The sequence below is a fragment of the Pleurodeles waltl genome, chromosome 12 (genome assembly GCF_031143425.1).
Source record: "Pleurodeles waltl isolate 20211129_DDA chromosome 12, aPleWal1.hap1.20221129, whole genome shotgun sequence".
In the NCBI taxonomy this organism is placed as follows: Eukaryota; Metazoa; Chordata; class Amphibia; order Caudata; family Salamandridae; genus Pleurodeles; species Pleurodeles waltl.
The window spans coordinates 241,796,896-241,818,396 of NC_090451.1; the positions used below are offsets into that span (position 1 = coordinate 241,796,896).

General features: G+C 49.7%; 1 pseudogene; it reads right to left on the minus strand.

Moving 5' to 3' along the window:
- Positions 1 to 9,861: 9,861 nt before the first annotated feature.
- The window catches only part of LOC138267116 (cytochrome P450 2J2-like), a 65,370-nt pseudogene continuing 53,730 nt past the window's right edge, over positions 9,862 to 21,501 (minus strand).

Sequence of the window (21,501 nt, forward strand, 5' to 3'; positions counted from 1 at the left end):
GGCAGCCACCCACCCAACAGCCATCCACCTCATGACAGCCTCCGTCACAAGCACCTGCACCCAAAGACAGCACACTTGACTCTCCTACAACCACATCCTCTTCCTCCAATTCCATACCCACTGCACCTACCCTTCCCACTGCTCCTAAAAAGTTTTTCCTCTCCAAAATTAACCTCTTCCCATCACCTGACCCACCCCCTCCATCTCGTAAGAGTCCAATAAGCACCTCAGCCACCACAACCCCTGGACCTACAAGGACCATAGTCCATTGGTATTGGAGTCCACCACCTTCAAGGGCAGCAACATCGGCCAGCAGCAAAGGGACAGCCAGCCCACCCCCTGGGAAAAAAACGAAAAAAGGCAAGGGCCGGCGCGAGAGGCCAGAGACGGCAGCCCCCAAAGGCACTACCCTGGCACCGTCACGGAGTGTGGTGTCACCTGGCACATCCACAAAGGGAGGCAAGGGCCCCAGAGAATCGCCGAAGGATGGCAAGGGCAGCACGTCCGACAAGTCCGGCAGCAGGCGAGCTGCCCAGGAGGGCCACACCAGCCCCATTCCGGGTGTGACGGAGGACACCCACGGGCCCAGGACTCCAGCACAGGAGGGCCCTGCAAGCGAAAAGTCGGATGGCGAGTGAGCGGAAAATATTGGCCGGATCTGGTGCCCTGGGGACACATCTCAAGCACCGCTGAACAGGGCCCCTCCGTGTCAAGCACCGCCGAACAGGGCCCCGCCATGTGAAGCACCGCTGAACAGGGCCCCGCCGTGTCAAGCACCGCTGAACAGGGCCCCGCCGTGTCAAGCACCGCTGAACAGGGCCCTTCAAGACAAGCACCGCTGAACAGGGCACCGCCGTGTGAAGCACCGCTGAACAGGGCCCTGCCGTGTGAAGCACCGCTGAACAGGGCCCCGCCGTGTCAAGCACTGCCGAACAGGGCCCTTCAAGACAAGCACCGCTGAACAGGGCACCGCCGTGTCAAGCACCGCCGAACAGGGCCCTTCAAGACAAGCACCGCTGAACAGGGCACCGCCGTGTCAAGCACCGCCGAACAGGGCCCTTCAAGACAAGCACCGCTGAACAGGCCCTTCAAGACAAGCACCGCTGAACAGGGCCCTTCAAGACAAGCACCGCTGAACAGGGCCCTTCAAGACAAGCACTGCTGAACAGGGCACCGCTGTGTCAAGCACCGCTGAACAGGGCCCCGCCGTGTCAAGCACCGCTGAACAGGGCCCTTCAAGACAAGCACCGCTGAACAGGGCACCGCCGTGTCAAGCACCGCCGAACAGGGCCCTTCAAGACAAGCACCGCTGAACAGGGCCCTTCAAGACAAGCACCGCTGAACAGGGCCCTTCAAGACAAGCACCGCTGAACAGGGCCCTTCAAGACAAACACGGCTGAACAGGGCACCGCCGTGTCCAGCACCGCTCCGCTGGGCCCTTCAAGACAAGCACCGCTGAACAGGGCACTTCGAGACAAACACCGCTGAACAGGGCACCGCCGTGTCAAGCACCGCTCCGCTGGGCCCTTCATCTCAAGCACCGCTCCGCTGGGCCCTTCCTCTCAGGCACCGCTCCGCTGGGCCCTTCCTCTCAAGCACCGCTCCGCTGGGCACTGCCGTCTCTGAACCGCTCCGCTGGGCCCTTCATCTCAAGCACCGCTACACTGGGCACCGCCGTCTCTGAACCGCTCCGCTGGGCCCTTCCTCTCAAGCACCGCTCCGCTGGGCCCTTCATCTCAAGCACCGCTCCGCTGGGCCCTTCCTCTCAGGCACCGCTCCGCTGGGCCCTTCCTCTCAAGCACCGCTCCGCTGGGCACCGCCGTCTCTGAACCGCTCCGCTGGGCCCTTCATCTCAAGCACCGCTACGCTGGGCCCTTCATCTCAAGCACCGCTCTGCTGGGCCCTTCCTCTCAAGCACCGCTCCGCTGGGCACCGCCGTCTCTGAACTGTTCCGCTGGGACCTTCATCTCAAGCACCGCTACGCTGGGCCCTTCATCTCAAGCACCGCTCCGCTGGGCCCTTCCTCTCAGGCACCGCTCCGCTGGGCCCTTCCTCTCAAGCACCGCTCCGCTGGGCACCGCCGTCTCTGAACCGCTCCGCTGGGCCCTTCATCTCAAGCACCGCTCCGCTGGGCCCTTCCTCTCAAGCACCGCTCCGCTGGGCCCTTCATCTCAAGCACCGCTCCGCTGGGCCCTTCATCTCAAGCACCGCTACGCTGGGCACCGCCGTCTCTGAACCGCTCCGCTGGGCCCTTCCTCTCAAGCACCGCTCCGCTGGGCCCTTCATCTCAAGCACCGCTCCGCCCTTCCTCTCAAGCACCGCTACGCTGGGCCCTTCATCTCATGCACCGCTACGCTGGGCCCTTCATCTCAAGCACCGCTGGCCCATTGGCAGGAGGGGAAGGGCCGGATCTGTCTCGGGCAGGGCTTCACGAAGCACTCTGGGCACCATGCCTCCTCCTGAACCAGTGGAGTCTGTAATCCACTTGATAGACTGTGGCTTTGCACTCCCCAGGATGGTACAGTGGGCAATCCACCCACTGTAGAGACTTGTGAGACTGTGGCTTTGCACTCCCCAGGATGGTACAGTGGGCAATCCACCCACTGTAGAGACTTGTGAGACTGTGGCTTTGCACTCCCCAGGATGGTACAGTGGGCAATCCACCCACTGTAGAGACTTGTGAGACTGTGGCTTTGCACTCCCCAGGATGGTCCAGTGGGCAATCCACCCACTGTAGAGACTTGTGAGACTGTGGCTTTGCACTCCCCAGGATTGAACAGTTGGCATGGAGGCCCCTCGTGGATCTGGCGTCGTGGACTCATCTGGCTGAGGTGCCCCCCCTTCCCTTCCCCCTGAGGTGCCTGTAGTTTTAATATCTGATGCCCCTGCAGTGTTCTTTCCAATGGATTCGGGTCTCCTGTGTGGGCTTTGTCCATGTGTTTAGGCCCATTGGCCCACGAACAATGGCTGATAGCCAATATGGGCCGGACTTTTGACCTATGTATATATTGTTCATGATGTTATATATATTTTTTAATATACCTCATATTTCACTTCACTTCAGATATGCTATAATATACTTTAATTTTAATGATCATTTTATTTTGTCTTTGCATTCTTCCGGGGGGTTTGGGGGGTGTCACTCTGAGTTGTTGCTCTGCATTGATGTGTGTGTTGTAGTGGGTGAGGGTGGGGGTGGGTGTGTCGCGTATGTGTGTGCCCGTAATTTTTTTCCTCCCCCCTCCCCTGTGTCGTAGGTGCAGTACTCACCGTTGTTGTCTGCGCCGGCGTTCGTGCTCCTGGTAGAGGAGCAGGAAGACAATGGCTGGGAGGATGTGTAGTTCCGGTTCCATTCTGTCCAGATTCCTCGTGGAGTGTGTAGAGGTGAGCGTTTTCCGTTCGAAAAGTCTGTTTCCGCCGTGTTTTTAGCGGCGGGGCAACCGCCCCGGAAAAGGTGGCGGATTGGTGGGTCGTGATAGGGTGGGCGGTACATTGTCTCCCGTCTGGCTGTTGGCGGTGACCGCCGCGCTGTTTGTTTGTCCCGCCGTGGCGGTCAGAGTGTTAAAGTGGCGGGCTCTGTTGGCGGTTCCCGCCAGGGTCAGAATTCCATTTCTTGGACCGCCAGCCTGTTGGCGGGTTGGCCGCCGCATTAACACCGACCGCCAGGGTCAGAATGAGGGCCTTAGTATTCAGCGAGGTATCCTGAGAGTGCAGCCACCCAGAGGAGGGCCACCAACAGATGCCTCAGCACCTGCCTCTACCCTCTGTGACCGATGTGCTGAGCTGTAAGCTGACACGTACTCCTGGGATGATTGTTGTGTACTGTCTGGAGGCTCCTGCTTGCCTGCTGAAGATCCTGCTGCCGCAGGTGGGCTGAGCTTCGCCCCCACTGCTGCTGGACCACCATGTGCTGCTTGAAGTCTCACACCTGCTGCTAGTGAGATTCTGCTGCTGCAGGACACCCGAAAGCAGGTGCACTATGCAACCACAAATTAGTTGAGAAATGAAAGGGGCCTATACCTGAGGGAATACTACTGCAGTGCTGCTAATAACAAAGAGGGCATGGGCTGTGCCCATATAGCTGACCGATAGATTCCAAACCTACAACAGGGAGGATCCCAGTGTGAGGGGAGGGTCCCAATAGAGCCAGATAAAGGCCTACTCAGCAGACAGAGAGCACAAAGACTTGTATCCGTGAATCGGGTATTCATGCATGATTAAGGTGGTCATTCCGACCCTGGCGGTAAAAACCGGCAGGGCCGGGGACCACGGAAGCACCGCCAACAGGCTGGCAGTGCTTCCAGGGCCATTCTGACTGCGGCGGTAAAGCCGCGGTCAGAAAAGGGGATCCGGCGGTTTCCCGACGGATTTCACCTGGCTCGGAGAATCCTCCATGGCGGCGCTGCTTGCAGCGCCGCCATGGGGATTCCGACCCCCTTCCTGCCAGCCTGTTCCTGGCGGTAAAACCCGCCAGTAACAGGATGGCGGGAACGGGTGTCGTGGGGCTCCTGGGGGCCCCTGCACTGCCCATGCCACTGGCATGGGCAGTGCAGGGGCCCCCTAACAGGGCCCCACCACTCCTTTAGCGGGTGCCCGCTGGCCCAGCGGGAAAGCCAGAATGGCCGCCGCGGTCTTTTGACCGCAGAGCGGTCATTCGGCGGTTTCCGCTTGGCGGGCGGGCACCCGCCGCCCGCCAAGGTCGGAATCAGGCCCTAAATGTGTAGAGGAATTCTGTTTTTTTAAAATAATAAAGTACTTTCAACAAAGAGAAGCCCTGGGCTGCGCATTGACTTCACTGCGCTGCTGGGGGGGTAATATTGATTTCTGACTCTGAGTACTCCCACACTAACATCCCTGAGAAGTCTGCGACTGCTCGCCTACTCTACTACAGAGAGTCAGTTGCTGAAACCGTTGTGCTTGGCCCAGTTTGCAGAGCCACAATAGGGCTCACCAGAGGACAGCAGTGGTAAAAGGCCTAAACTCCCCTGGCTGTGGCTCAGAAGCCCCTGCTAGCCCTGAAGCCTTCTGAATGGGACCTGACACTGCTTTTAAAGCTTTGGGAGGCAAAATAGGTGGTTGTCCTTCCGACCTTTGAAAAAGTATAATCCTTAGTTTGTTGCTGTAGAAAACATTTAGTACACACTCAAATAAGGATGAACAATTTATTCCTGGCCAGAATCAAGGCAGATCACTTATTTTGTTTAATTAATTGAGCTATTAGCACTCACTGTAGCGGTTTGTAATATTTACTGAGAAAACAAAACCACTTTAAACTTTCCTGATATGTTGTCAGGGTACAAATGCAAGAGTTGCATAACCCTATGTTCAGTATGCTTGTTTTAATTTTGCTAGAAGCTGTCAATACGAAAGGACTAGTGAGGACGCTGCAAACCTTTTTTTCAGGCATTTCTTTTTGTTGTCATAAACATAAAATAGGGGGACTGGGAGTAATTAAAGTCCAGCACACACTCTCCAAACATATAAAATAAAAAAACAGTGTGCTGTTCCTAAAAATTATTCAGGTTAACACCATTTCCGGAGGAAAAGCCCTCACCCACGCCAAGCGGTGGCATGCTTTATCACTGGGCTAGCTCCATGTTGGGCCAGCACTGCAAGGCCCCGCAGGGCCCTCTACAGGGGCTTTTTGCCTTAAAGCTTTTCTTTCTGTGTGTGCCATCAAGAGTCTGAGGTATCCATCAGAAAGTCAATATTGACTGAATCCATTGATTAGTAAACAAGAGGATAAAATTACCTGGGGTATCCCTCTGAGGATACTTTACTGGGAGGGTCCCTGTTAAAAATAAAAGACTAAGTGGGAATATGTTGGGAAATATTGTCCCCCTATGTTCACCTAAAAGGCCGACATGTTTCTTGCCTGATTAGCCTTAAAAGATCTATGACAATTTTTCAGGGATAGATCAACCTAATCAACAAGTAGTGGGGTGCTATGCTAAATCCACCAAGTGTCCCCACACAGAGAGCACAAAGTTATAAAAGTATACCTCTTACATGTTGTACGAAGATTTCTAACCCTAAACCCGGCCTAAAATATAAATATTTAGACAAAATGTCTGTAAAAACATCCTTGATACTGTACATCTCAAGGTCATAATTCTGTCATTCCAAATAAAGAGCCCTGATCCAAAGATCAGTGTCAACACCAATGTAAAAACCAGTAAACAGGTAGGACATACACACATAGACAAAACACTTTGGGCCTGATTACAAAGGTTTGCGGTGGTGGTGGGATTGCTGCCAATGCGGCGGTCCACCGCCACATTACGGCCACGGCAGTTGCACCACGGTCGGACTGCCAGGATTAGTCATCCCGGCAGTCTGGTGGTCCAAGCAGTCTTAATCTGCCAGGGCAGCGCTGCCCAGGGGATTACGACTTTGCTCTCCCCCAGCGATTTCTTGGGGGTAGCACCGCCATGAAAAGGCTGGCGGAGAATGGGTGCAGGGAGCCCCCCTGGCCAGCAACGTCACAGTGTTCACTGTCTGCTTTGCAGAAAGTGAACATTGCAAGGATGCTGGTGCACACTGCTCACTGCAGCATTTTTCTAATCTGCCCCATTTCTTTTTGATGGATGGGGAGGTCATGAAGTGGATGTTTATCTCAAAGGATGGATACAATTGTACATAGTTTGTAGATTGAGTGGCTCTTTTCTTGTGATCTTTTGAAGTAAAGCTCGCCCTTCTGCTGGTTCAGCTGTATAAGTGTTTAGCCTCTCTACCAGTGAAAAATCCTGTATTCTAGATATTTAAGAAACAAAGGGCCTGATTTAGACATTGGCAGATAAGTTACTCTGTCACAACGGTGACTCATATCCAGTCCACCCAAATCTAAACCCCTTTAAATCCTATGGGATTTAGATTTAGGAGGAGGGATATCCATCACCGTTGTGATGGAGCAACTCGTCCACCAATATCTCAATAAGGCCCAGAGTTTTTCACTTTTCTTTGAGTTGCTCCACCCCACACACTTGTGTTATTTATTACTATTGTGGGTGGAAATGTCCAAGTAAATGGCATAAAGAGGTATAACCATTAATTAGGAAGTAGCAAACTTGCCTTCAAAGGGAACAGCGAAAGAGGGGGGTGTCTGAGTCCTTAGTGTGCTCGTTACCTTAGGCATTGACAAAGGAGACAGATCTATGGTACCGCAACAGAGATAATAATCTCTCTACTGCGGGGTCATTAGTATTTTGCAATACAAAGAGCTTTCTTAGAAGGGTAGCTTACTGCTCCTTAGGGCATGTTTGGTGGGAAGGGTGTAGGATATTGTGTGGACTATAAAAGGAGAGTTTTGGTGTCATGAGTAATGACCCGAGGGATGCTATTACCTTCATAGATGTAAAGTATGGATTGAGTGTAGTGTGGTGATCAGGAGAGAGATAGGGCTATCTTTACATAGCATCTTTGCGTGTTGTATGAGAAATGTGAGTTTAAGGTGTTATTTATGTCGATTACGAGCCTGAGACAATGCTGTAGGCCCTTTCCTGCTGACCCAGTTGGAAACTCGTAATGGGCCCGGCGGGAGGCAGCCTCCCGATCAGGATTTAGGCGGACAGGTTTTTCCATCTGCCAAAATCGTCATAAGGCCCTTTGTGAGCCAGAAAAACTACAGGAACACTCTGTGGATTTTCGAGTGAAAAACAAGTGATTGGATGAGCGCGTCACCGCTGCCTACCCAATCCTTACTGGGATCAGGTCCCTTGGGAATCATGGGATCGTCAGCCATTTGTAGATATTTCTAAATACATATAGAGTATCTGTGCCATATCCACCATTTCCAGAAGTGGAAATTCACTCACTGTTTCCACTTACATCAACTCTTTGTGGGATTTGCCCAAGATCCACCCCAGTACAAGGCAATATGTGATCATTTGTTGATGCCCTGCATCACTAATGCAAAGTAAATTTGACAAATTGCAGGCTTCTGGATGATGAGTTGACACACCTAAAAATGTTTCTGTAGAGCTTGTGGCATTTACACAAAAAAATCAACTATCATTGTTCTTTCCAAAAATGCCATTCTCTGCAGCGCCCAAAATGAATTTTTCTTGGTGTGATCTCCGTCCTTTTAAGCGTTTCTCCCTGCGACAAGTATTTGGAATTGTATTTACTAAACTGCATTAGATGGCTCCTGTGTCATCACGCAATGCATTGTAGATCCATCTTCTAGTTCCTCCAATAATTGCTACTACCTAATCATTGCCCAATGAAGTACTTGGTCATATACACAGGTTGGTCATCCATTTGTGTGCACTTGCCACAGTCTTCTCTGCTGACCCATTTAGAAGTTTTTCCACCATACTTAGAGACACTCTTCACCAAATTGTAGGGATGAGGTAAGGCGGTGAGTAGACAAGGGACACACAGTGATGCTTCCCAAGCTTTATTAATGCCAAACAAGGAATATTATTAGCTAGTGGTGGTGAGAAGGCAACTGACCAAATGCTTTTAGGCAACCATAGTTGCACCATCGACATCCTGAAATATAAAGATCCCATTCTAATCTAGGCAGTGCTGGAACAATCCAACAGAGGATATCACTATAGAAATAAAGGCCCATAAGGATGCATAGAAACCTGTACGGAACAACTAGAAACTTAAAAAACAAAAGGTGATCAGAAAATTCTGAGACAAAAACAAAACTCATCTCACAACTGAGGGGCCCAGCTCATAGGTAATATATTATAGGTGGCAACAGGGTCTCTAGGCTTAACTTACAAAAATATTTTGTAGTCAAGAAGTCTGAGATTTGCAAAAACACAGGATTTGTGAATACAAAACACCTTAATATAACGCACTAAAGCCTGTTTGCAAATCGAATTATGACTCACAAAAGTGTTTTTATGACCCTTTCCAATTGAAAATAGGAGAGGGCATTTAGGGGGTGATTCTGACCGCGGTGGTCGGCGGTCGCCCCCCGCCAAGCGGTTCCCGCCGAAAGACCGCGGCGGTCATTCTGGCTTTCCCGCGGGGCCGGCGGGCGACCGCCAGAAGACCGCCGGCCGGCCCAGCGGGAAAGCCCCATCAACAAGGAAGCCGGCTCAGAATTGAGCCGGCGGAGTTGAAGGGGTGCGACGGGTGCAGTGGCACCCGTCGCGATTTTCACTGTCTGCACAGCAGACAGTGAAAATCTTTGTGGGGCCCTCTTACGTGGGCCCCTCGACACCCCATACCGCCATCCTGTTCCTGGCGGGCGAACCGCCAGGAACAGGATGGCGGTATGGGGTGTCAGAATCCCCATAGCGGCGCAGCAAGCTGCGCCGCCATGGCGGATTCCCATGGGCAGCGGAAAGTCGGCGGTACACCGCCGGCTTTCCGCTTCTGGCCGCGGCTGTACCACCGCGGTCAGAATGCCCGGCGGAGCACCGCCAGCCTGTTGGCGGTGCTACCGCCAACCTCCGCCCTGGCGGTAATTACCGCCAGGGTCAGAATGACCCCCTTAAGCATTTAAGAGACATTGCCCTTCTCTTTGTGAGTTAACTGTGGTCACAAACAATTCTGTTGCCTGCCTCTGAGTTGGGGTGATAACTGGTTAGCAAAGGGAAAGCCATCCCCTTGGGATCCCTGCACCTCTAGAAACCATGACTAGAAACGCTTGAAATACAGAACTGCTGCTGCTTGCAGACCTTCATTCCAGCATTCACAAGCATTCATCCGGTGCCACAAGTGCCTGCTGTCTCCTACTTATTAAGTAGGAGGCTTTTTGACCTCCGGGATTCCATATTTTGAGATGATGCTGATCAGGACATGATACGCATTGCAAATGAAGGCCATATTGCAGTTCAGTCAGAGCGCAGGAACGCCAACTCCATTGCGCCCTGACCAGTAATGCACAAGTCCCTCAGTTCTGTGTCATTAATGTATTCCTAAGATCACATCATATACTTGGTCTTAATGATTTCTAGTTTCTTTTATTGTTACAATTTGAATATTTCTTTCAAGCCTTTCAGTCTATTGCCTTTTTTGTATTACATCCAGCTGGGTTATACATTGTGCCTTGCAGATACGGCCTTCTTGGCCCTAGATGTGTCTCAGCTACTGATAGGTCTAGAGTTATCTTGGAAATTATTCCTGCAAAGGACACTTGAGGCAAAGGAGAAGCAATTGGCGCTAGAAATATATTTACAGTTACGTTCTTGTATAACTGGGATGGCCAGATTGAGGTATCACGCTAAGGGATTACTTCTCTGCATTTTGCATAAATGACTGTGGCCGTGTCCGACAGCTCAGCTTGTAGGGATGGGGGGCACGCACAAGGCCGCTTGTGTAAGAGAAATCAGGACGGCGCTCTTTGTCATCAAGAAAGATGTCCAGATTCTGGAGTAGGCTGGTGAAGAACATGAAGAGTTCCATCCGGGCGAGCTGCTCCCCTGGGCACACCCGCTGACCTACAACAAGAAACTGGGCATGAGAAGAATTCCAGATACAAAATCTCATCACACAACAGAACCCAAGAAACAAGGACACCAGGAGCAGGGCATGAGTAGGGAAAACAGAACAAGATGTCCATAAGGAATAACACCGAGCAAAAAGAAACAAGAAATAGCATATTATTTGTTTCTTTGTGTTTCTTTTTACAGAGCTAGGTGGCTGTGGTCTGCACTTGAATGCTAAGCACATGCATCACTGGCAGAGACAAAATGTTTGAATTTGTGAGGAAGAGAGTAATTGCATAGCAGGCAGCCATGTACTGACGTGTAGGCAAATTTGCTGGACCCCTCTCCAGATAACACAGGTCCCAATGAGCGGTGATGCAGGAACTTGCCAAACATCTCGCAGAAGATTATAGGAGAAGGGGGAAGAAACAGTGCCGAGGGCAAGGACATCTCAGACACTGCGAGCACAGCTTCTTGAGGCATTAATACCAGTGACATACTCAGGTGATACACCTGGTTCCTGAATCTCTGGGTTCAAACCTGAAATCCAGCACCATCTCCTCAACATCTCATATGACAGCGAGCATCCCTTTGGTCCCAACGTTGATGAGAAGCTTGGAAAGATAAATAAGGACAGACACATTTCAAAATCCATGGATGCCCCGAAAAATCCTCCGCTTAAGGGCTCCCTTTGGAAGCAACAGCTCAGGGGCAGAGCTAAATCCACCTCACCTAACAAGCAGTAATCCTATCAAAGACAGCAAGAGGCTTTCTACCTGCAGGCTGGTATGGGCTACACCAGGGTTGTCTATAGGATCAACATCAAAGGTGAGGGCAGAGGTGGCTCCAGTAAATATCTTTCACTGCAGTGAGTTGCCTTATTTCCTCCTCCTGGTCACACATCATGTGTTGGAGGCAGAATAAAAGTTTTCCTCCCAAGTTGGGAGGAGATCAGATCACACAGAGGGTTCCAGCTACAGCCTAGTAGCTGTCACTACCCCTCCCAAAATAATAGCCACACACGTCTTCAGCATGTCCTCCCGAGGAAGAGCTACGAGAGCTGCAGATACCGTGCCCCTACCTATACTTCCTTATTCCCAAAAAGGAGTGCTCCTTTGGGCTTATTCTAGACCTCAGGCCTCTAAACAAACACATCCTTTGGCAACGCTTGCGTATGACAACTCCCTAGGATGTCTCTCTATTGATCCAACTGGATAACTACATGCCAGTGCTTGACCACAAAGATGCCTACTTTCACATAGCCATTCACACTGTCATCGATGATATCTTCACTTTCAGTTAAGTAGACATCATTTCCAATTCAAAGTGCTCCATTTTGGGGTCACTGCAGTGCTATGGGTATTTCAACGTGCCTGGCAGTGGTGGCTGCACATCTACAAAATGGGGCCACTCACATCCTCCCATATCTAAATGACTGGCTGATCAAGAGCGGCAGCACTGCCAAGGCTGCCCTCTGGCAGCAATTTCCCTGCTTGCAGTTTATCATAAATGCCACCAAGTTCCACCTACAACCTCAACAGATTCAACACTTCTAGGGATCTGTTAACCACAGTTACAGGGGAAAGTCTACCCCCAAACAACAAAGATTCTTGGCATTTCAGAAGCTGCTGACTCTTCTGCAGCTCAATCATCAATGCGCAGTCTGAACTATGATGTACCTCCTAGGGATGATGGCCTTATGTATGGTTATTGTACCCCATATTCAAGGCTCTCTCGGAGCCTCCTACAAGACTGCTTTGCGGCTCAGTGGTCACAAGCAGAGGGTCACTGGGGAAATCTGGTGTTAATAAAGGCCAACACTCACAATGTGCTGCAATGGGGAACAATAACAAATTGTTGCTGGGCAGACCTTGGCTCATACATCATTTCACATGTGACCATCACCACAGACACATCTCTCAAAACCTTGGGAACACATCTTGAGGACATGACTACAGGGAATGTGGCTTCCTCAACAATACAGCTACCACATCAATTAGCTATAAGTGCTAACCATACAAATAGCCCTCAATGACTTCTTCTATGTCATTAGATGGAAGGTAGCCCTCATCAAGACGGACAACATGACAGACATGTTCTACCAACAGAAGGGTGGCACACACCCTTCCCCGTTCTCAGCACTAGCACAGAGGATGTGGCTTTGTGCGATCTGCCAAGACATATTCCTAGAAGAGGACAAAAACTTTTGCAGACCCGCTCAGCAGGATGTATCAACATGTCCACTAGAGAGAACTCTGCCCTCAAGTTCTGCAAAGGTATACTTCCAGTGGTGGGGAAACCCGTAAACAGACACCCCCAATAACACAAAATGATCAAACTTTGCCTCTGGGTGCTCACACCCAGAGTCCATGTGCAATGTACTATGAATAAATTGGTCAGAGATATTTGCCTGCAGTTTTCAGCCTCTCCCACACCTCTCATATGTGGTCAAAAAATGCTACAAACATCTCTGACACTCATCCTAGTGGCCTCAGGAGGGCCTGACAATCCTGGTACTCCATGTTTCTGGAGATGTTCATCATCCCCCACAAGCACATTTATTCTCAGAACGGATCTTCTCACACAGATTCAAGGCCACACGAGATACCCAGACCCAAGGCAGTTCAACCTATCATGTCTTAGAATATGGCTATATGTGGACTTCAAAACCTTGTTCAGTTGTGAAACAAAGGTGGCATCTTTCACCTGCCTGGGTGCCTAAATCAGGCAATATTTTGTGGAGCAAAATGTACTATATTCTTTGTCACTGAAGATATTTCTGAGATCTTAAAAACCTTACAGACAAGTGTGGGCAGCAGGCTACAGGATGCAGATCCCCAGAGAAAGAGATGCAGACAGGTAAAAATAATTCAGAATTTCAGACATTACACAAGGGAAAGCAAATACAGAGGCAGTGGATGAGCATAACAATAAATTCAGTCACAGAAATAAAAAGGGCACAGGTGAAACATAGAAAATCTCAGATGCTTTAACAAAGAGAAACACCAAAAATCCTAAGATGATCTGCTGCAAGTGAGTAGCACTTGAAGCAGGTAAAGTTATCAATGTGGACGTATGAGGATCTTGCTACCTCGTAAGGCACCTCTAAATTTGTACAGAAGTCCCCACATCTTATAGGTAGACTGTCCATGCTCCCATTCAACATCAACCAGTTAGGTTCCCTAGACACCTAAAGCACATAGGCCCTCATTCTGACCCTGGCGGTCCTAAACCGCCAGGGCCACGGGCAACGGAAGCACCGCCAACAGGCTGGTGGTGCTTCAGTGCCCATTCTGACCGCGGCGGTAAAACCGCGGTCAGAAAAGGGGATCCGGCGGTTTCCCGCCAGATTTCCCCTGGGCCAGAAGCGCCGCCATGGGGATTCCGACCCCTTCCCGCCATCCTGTTCCTGGCGGTAAAACCTGCCAGGAACAGGATGGCGGGAACGGGTGTCGTGGGGCCCCTGCACTGCCCATGCCACTGGCATGGGCAGTGCAGGGGCCCCCTAACAGGGCCCACCATGATTTTCACTGTCTGCTATGCAGACAGTGAAAATCGCGACGGGTGCTACTGCACCCGTCGCACCCCTGCAACTCCGCCGGCTCCATTCGGAGCCGGCTTCCTCGTTGCAGGGGCTTTCCCACTGGGCCGGCGGGCGATCTTCTGGCGATCGCCCGCCAGCCCAGCGAGAAAGTCAAAATTACCCCCGCGGTCTATTGACCGCGGTGTGGTCTTTCGGCGGTTTCCGTCCGGCGGGCGGCGCCCACCGCCCGCCGGGCTCAGAATGAGCCCCATAATGTCTGAGGCTGGAAGCCTACAAAATAAAATTCTCACCCAAAAACTTCCAGAGTTGACTCACCTGCAGAAAAGGGGATCATAGATTCTGGCTTCTCAAATTGTCCTTGCTTGTTTAGGAAGTTCTGGGGGTTGAAGTGATTAAGGGTCTTTCCACACCAAAGGGTCTAAGAAAAGGGAGGTCATGTTAGAGATCACAGAGGTCCCCTGAACGAAGATGAAATGAGAGGCATTAAACAAAATCTCAGGTGTAGAGGATGCAACCTTAAGAAAACTGTGGAACAAACCTGGGATGACATACAAAAAGAACAAGGGGATTGGAGAGAATCAGTGCAACTGAAGAACATCCAAGAGACAGCATGCACACTGGTGGGATTAAATCATTACCTGTGGAGCATTATGTGAAATACCTCATCTTACAGCATCACCCAGTTTTTTATTTTACATTATGACTCTAGTGACAATGGCCCTGATTCCGACCCGCCGCCCGCCAATCGGAAACCGCTGAATGACCGCTCCGCAGTCAAAAGACCGCGGCGGCCATTCTGGCTTTCCCGCTGGGCCGGCGGGCGCCCGACAAAGGAGCGCCCGCCGGCCCAGCGGGAAATACCCTGCAACGAGGAAGCCGGCTCCGAATGGAGTCGGCGGAGTTGCAGGGGTGCGACGGGTGCAGTAGCACCCGTCGCGATTTTCACTGTCTGCATAGCAGACAGTGAAAATCATGGTGGGTCCCTGTTACGGGGCCCCTCGACACCCGTTCCCGCCATCCTGAACAGGCTGGCGGGAAGGGGGTCGGAATTCCCATGGCGGCTCTGCAAGCAGGGCCGCCATGGAGGATTCTCTGGGCCAGGGGAAATCCGGCGGGAAACCGGCGGATCCCCTTTTCTGACCGCGGCTTTACCGCCGCGGTCAGAATGGCCCTGGAAGCACCGCCAGCCTGTTGCCGGTGCTTCCGTGGTCCCCGGCCCTGGCGGTTTCAAACCGCCAGGGTCGGAATGACCACCAATGTCACTTTCAACCTATTACACTTTCTCTATCACTTTGACTCAGATGATAAAACAAATGCAAGGAAGCATTGTAGGCCTAAGCTGTAACTAATGTGCCAATGCTCACTTCATAGTTTAAGGCACTTCTACAGGTATGTTTACAGAGCACAAGTGGGAAAACAGGTGTTGTTGATTTGGTTACAATGGCATGCAGGGACCCAGAAGTTTGCTTAAATGTAAATGATCTAGCTTGTAAATCTTCATGTAGTGGCACGTATTTGGGAATTCAGTGTATCATTCTTAGGGTACCAAATCTAATTCACTTCCTTTTTAGCTTTACCTAGTTAGTTCTCTTGACCCGGAGATTGGCTTCAATCATTTTCTTGGCACTCACTTTGGTCAGGTGGTACCCTCGGAGAGTGGTGTCCTTGGTGACTTCTCTAAAAACTCCAGCAGGGCTGATGTTCCCAAAGCGCAGAATTTCATTGACAGTAGCCTCCACGTAGGGCATCTGGAGCCGATCATCCCAGGCAGGCAGGCGGTCCCAGCCCACCACTTGCTCGATCTCCTGCTGGCATCGGACTAGCATCAGAGATGTGAGGTAGAGAAGAGAAGGCAAGCTCAGTGATAGTGGTGTTATCAACACCCCTTAATTGCCTCCCACGTCTGTGAATATGGTGGCATATGGTGAGGAGTCCTACGACCAAACAAACTGAGACATGCTACCAATATTCCAAACTGTAACTTCAGCACTGCATTGCTAATACAGAATAAACACAGCTCTGCCAATGAATCAGACTCCTCCCACGCAAATCACCTGCCTTTCCAAAACAATGGGACAACAAAGATCCTCCAATGTGTATCTCAACCTCATGCCTCAGATCCTACTTAACTACCCTCAGCACTATATTTAGTACATTGGACCAACATAATTCCCCAAGTTATGGTCAGTTTTTTTACAGGATGAAGGATACCATGGATGCACTCAATTCAAAGAAAGGGCTCAAAAGGATCTTCCTTCCTGTCATAACCTTGCGGCTTAGCATTACTTTTCATACCAGTGAACTCTCATTTCATGTCAGGTAAGAAGAGGAATGGTAATATACAACAGCATGTCATGTCATTTGCTTGGAGCACTACACACCCCTAGAAGTCATCGTTATGCAAGAACAAATCTGTCTGCTTTTCATTTTCCTCTTCTGTTCCTTGGCTGTCCATTTCCCTACTGCTACTACCTTTTCAATTTATCCTGTACTTAGAGTTTTAAAACCCTGGCTTGTGCAGATATCTGTTAAAGTCAGAAACCAGCCTTGCTTTTTTCCCCATTATCCCTGTTAAGCTTCTTCTAAATTATCTGCTGCTATTCACTGTAGATGTCAGATCATCATCAGAAGGCAGTCACCCTTAACGTTGCATAAAAGATATTGTGCCAACTTCACACACAAACTGTTATTGTGTATCTAGTACTTTAGGTATCAATTTGTATATATTAGCCTTAGGTCATCATTTTGCATATCTTACCTTGGATGTCTGGGCAGGTGATCATGTACAGAAACCCCCATCTGAGAGTGGTGGAAGTTGTGTCTGTCCCAGCTACAAAGAGGTCAGCAATGCAAGCTTGTAGATTTTCAGACGAGAATGTGGAGTCTGGATTTGAGTTTTGCTACAATCAAACATACAGGAAAAGGGAAGTACAAACAAGTATGTTCATATGTGACACCGACTCTAGACAGCATTTTCTATAATTTGTACACAGGGCCACGTAACTTTCAAACACCAGTGATGTATATAGGAATGTACAATTATTTAAACTTTTTAAATATACTTACATTAGGGTGGGGGAAACACTGCCTGGGGGAGCGCTGTTTTTATTTCTTTTAACTGGGGCTTTTTTACCTTTCGTTGTCGTCTCTTCAGCCAGGCATCATTCTAGAGCCTGCACCGGAAGTGAGGGTCAGTTAGAGCCCTCCTTCCGGCCATCAGAGACTCTGTACTGCAAGTTAGTGGTCCAGCTGTCTGGCTCTTGGTCCGGCGCCATAAATGAATCCAGCTGAGTGGCCGCGCATTGAAGGAGAGCGCGTCACTCAGCTGCTTTGCTCGGCATGAGGGAAGTTTATTTTCAACTTTTTAAATATACTTACATTAGGGTGGGGGAAACACTGCCTGGGGGAGCGCAGTTTTTATTTCTTTTTAACTGGGGCTTTTTTACCTTTCTTTGTCGTCTCTTCAGCCAGGCATCATTCTAGAGCCTGCACCGGAAGTGTGGGTCAGTTAGAGCCCTCCCTCTGGCCATCAGAGACTCTGTGCTGCGAGTTAGCAGTCCAGCTGTCGGGCTCTTCGCCCGACGCCATAAATGAATCCAGCTGAGTGGCCGCGCATTGAAGGAGAGCGCGTCACTCGGCTGCTTTGCGCGGCATGAGGGAAGTTTATTTTAAACTTTTTAAATATACTTACATTAGGGTGGGGGAAACACTGCCTGGTGGAGCGCTGTTTTTATTTCTTTTTAACTGGGGCTTTTTTTACCTTTCTTTGTCGTCTCTTCAGCCAGGCATCATTCTAGAGCCTGCACCGGAAGTGAGGGTCAGTTAGAGCCCTCCTTCCAGCCATCAGAGACTCTGTACTGCGAGTTTGCGGTCCAGCTGACGTCGGGCTCTTGGCCCGGCGCTATAAATAAATCCAGCTGAGCGGCCGCGCAGCGGGCACACCAAAGGCGCGCCTAAGGCAAGCCTGTCTGCGCCCGAACGGGCCCAGGGGCCAGAGATTCTGCCCATTTTTTTAAATGTGCGGCCCCTCAGGAGTATAGCAGCAAAATCAAGATTAAGAATATGCCCTGTAAGCAGAAGGCACCATCCGATTATGGGGCACTTGGACCTGTGAGGAATGTAATTGGACAGTACAAGCTCCATTAACCTTGAAGGAGGCCAGAGCTCAGCATAGGAGGCCTCTGATGTCTGGAATGGCAGCTCAGGAAAATACGGTAGCTCACGGTCAGCCGTTCCAGTACGCCTTGTTAAATTTCTGCTCACTCCCCAAGCACAAACTAGAAATCTGCGAAATGATTGATACTTGGCATATTGATTGTTTTTAACAGAAACCTGGGGCAAAACAGAATCAGACCCGGATTTTGTAGCAGCTCCCCCCCAGGGTATACCTACTACAGATTATATAGACCCCACAATAGGGGTGGGGGCTTGGCTATTATCTGCAGGGCTACTCTTGTGTGCGCTTGGTCTGGCCCCGCCGCTGAAACATGCGAGACAATGGCTTTTAAGATCTCTCAGAACAGTGGAGTACTGTAGGAGGGCCTACTGATTTATCGACCGCTGGGCCCTCCTACAAACCTTGTCCAATCTTGGGTTAAGCTGATAGAACCTATGGTTTTGTCCCCAAAGGCAATTATAATAGGCGATTTTAATATTCATTTTGACGAGATCTGCACTCCAGTGGTTAGGGAGTTCTTAGATCTTATGGAGGCCTTAGATTGGTCCCTCAGAGTCTCGGCAGCTACCCATAGTGCATGACATATATTAGATGGGGTCTTTGTTCGTACTTCTCTACAGCTGGTGTTAACCAATACCCAGTTAAGTTGGACGGATCATCATCTGCTAAACTTTCAATTTGACATAACGCACTTTCCTGCTCTGTATGAGGTGAAGAGAAACGTATTTAGGCCATGGAAGCAGATTAAAGTGGAAGAGTTAGTTCCCGGCCTTAGAAGAGGCCTGGGACAGAGCCAAGAAGCTAGCTCGGCCCCTGCTTGACAGTTTTCAGCAAGGGGTTGAAATGGCCATGACTCAACTGGCTCCCCCAAAGATCTGGGGGCCTTGCAGCCGGAAGAAGCTTAGTCAACCTTGGTTTATGAGCGAACTTAAATCTTTCCAGAGAAAGTACTGACAACAGGAGCGCTGGTGGAAATTAAAACCAGTCCCAGAGGAAAGAGCTGCATTAAAGTCCACCCTCAAGGCTTACAAAGCGGTGCGTTTTAAGGCCAAATCTAATTTCTATATTGCCAAAGTGAAGGAGGCATTAAATGCCCCTAGAGAACTATTTAAGGAGATAAAGGCATTATCCACTCCCCTTAGGCCATTCGATCTGGAAAATTCTCAGGAGTTCTGTGATAAGGTTGCTAGGCACTTTGAGAACAATATTCTCCAAATACATGCAAATTTTGCTCCTCATGAGATTTCTACGGAACTCCCCTCTAGGGTATCTACCGACTCCAAAGCTAGCTGTAAAGTTCTATCTGATTTCAATATCCCATCTCATGACAGTATTAGAAAGAGGATCGTAGAAATTAAGTCTGGTTCCCCTTTGGATCCATGCCCCCATTCTATTTTTCAACTGGCCCCCGACCTGATGGCTCGGGCGTTAGCTCCTATCTTTCAAGAGGTTCTGATATCTGGGTTGTATCCCTCCCTATGGAAAGAAACCAAAGTGGTTCCCCTTAAGAAGAAGCCAGATGGCGACAGCCAGGACCTAAACAATTTATGGCCAATAGCACTTCTTCCCTATCTGGCAAAGATTTTAGAGAAAATCTTGAATTTGGAACTGGCTGAATTCTTAGTGGAAGTGGGAGCCCTTGACGCCTCTCAACATGGTTTCAGAAAGGCGCATAGTACGGAGACGGCCTTGATTTCAAGGAGGTCAAGGGGTCATCCTAGTACTATTAGATTTATCGTCGGCGTTTGATACCATCTCCCCCCACCTATTGACGTCCCGCCTTTGTCAAGTAGGGATTAGAGAGCGAGCCCTTAAGCTTCTGGAATCTTTTCTTACTAACAGATGGACCACTGCAAGTTGTGGCGACTTTAGATCCACGCCTTATCTATTTCCCTGCAGGATTCCACAGGGATCTTCCCTGAGTTCCACTCTGTTTAATGTGTATGTTGCCCCGCTGGCTAGTCTGATTCACTCCTTTGGCTTCATCCCGTCCTCTTATGCAGACAATACTCAGCTTATCATCCCAATCAAAAAGCCTTGGGAGGAGGTTGCGGACCGGTTCAAAAACTGTATGCAAGCAGTTAGCAATTGGATGAAGACTAACTGGCTTAAAATTAATGCCACCAAAACCGAAATTCTCTGTTTCGGACCAGGAAAATAGTTATGGAGCTCACGCTGGTGGCCTTCAGAATGTGGTGACTTCCTGTCCTCACCACTGTCAGTAGGAATTTGGGCATTCTTTTTGATGATCGCTTATCCTTTAAAAATCAGGTAAACCACACCTTAAAGACATGCCTCTGGTTCATTAAAATGCTCAGGAAATCTTATCTCCAGCATGAATGGAGTCTCTGCCATTTTAGCATTGGTGATGTTTAAGGTAGATTATTTTAATGCCTTATTCCTCAATCTGGACAAGGCCTTGATCAACAAATTGCAATTGGTCCAGAACGCAGCCGCTAGAGCGGTTCTCAACCTCTCACGGCAGGTATCAGTCAGAGAGAGCCTCAAACAATTACACTGGCTTCCGGTGGCTCAGCGCATCATCTTTAAATCGCTCTGTCTAACGTATAAAGCTACTCACGGGATCGGTCCTCGCTACCTCACCGCCAGGCTCTTTTGGCATGCTCCTAAGAGAAACCTGAGGTCCTCCAAAGCCTATCAAATTCAGGTTCCCCGTACCTATAAAGCTAAATGGGGGGATAAAGCTTTCACCGTGGCTGCTGCCAAAGGTTGGAACTCGCTTCCCTTGAATATCAGGCAAGAACCCTCTTACCTAAGGTTCAGGAAACTAGGTAAAACTTGTCTCTTCCCCCGATAGCATCCATTTCGTACCCCGGTTTGTACTTTTAAGTAATCTTTTCTCTTACTATTATCTGTTTTTTGGGTGGGTTCCTTGGATTCTTGCTATCTCCCTCTTTTCTCACCTTCTACATTAGCGCTTCAATGCTCTTTGTGAGTCGGAATGCGCTTTAAAAATATGACATACATACATACATACATACATACCATTTACCTGCATCCATTTATTCACATTCTTAAAAAACACATCCAAACCGATTACCATCCTAAACAACTCTACCCCATAACACCTTCTCCATCACAGCACACATGAAGAGTGGGTCAAAGTCACTGAAAGGCATTCTACTACCAGACTTTCCCTATTTGCAAAGTACTAACACCAGAATACCCCAGTGCATCTGAGTTTTGAACTTTGTTAGCTCACACCGCCCCAACTTGCAAGTCCCCCAACCACTGACCAGAATATGAGCTGAGAGACAGTTAGCACCCTTCTCCACATCCCCACCCAGTAGCCCCACATACTTGGAGCCATCAGCTGGAACCCCTTCAAGGTCTAAGCAACTATAACTCAGTTTCATCCTCACCAATTT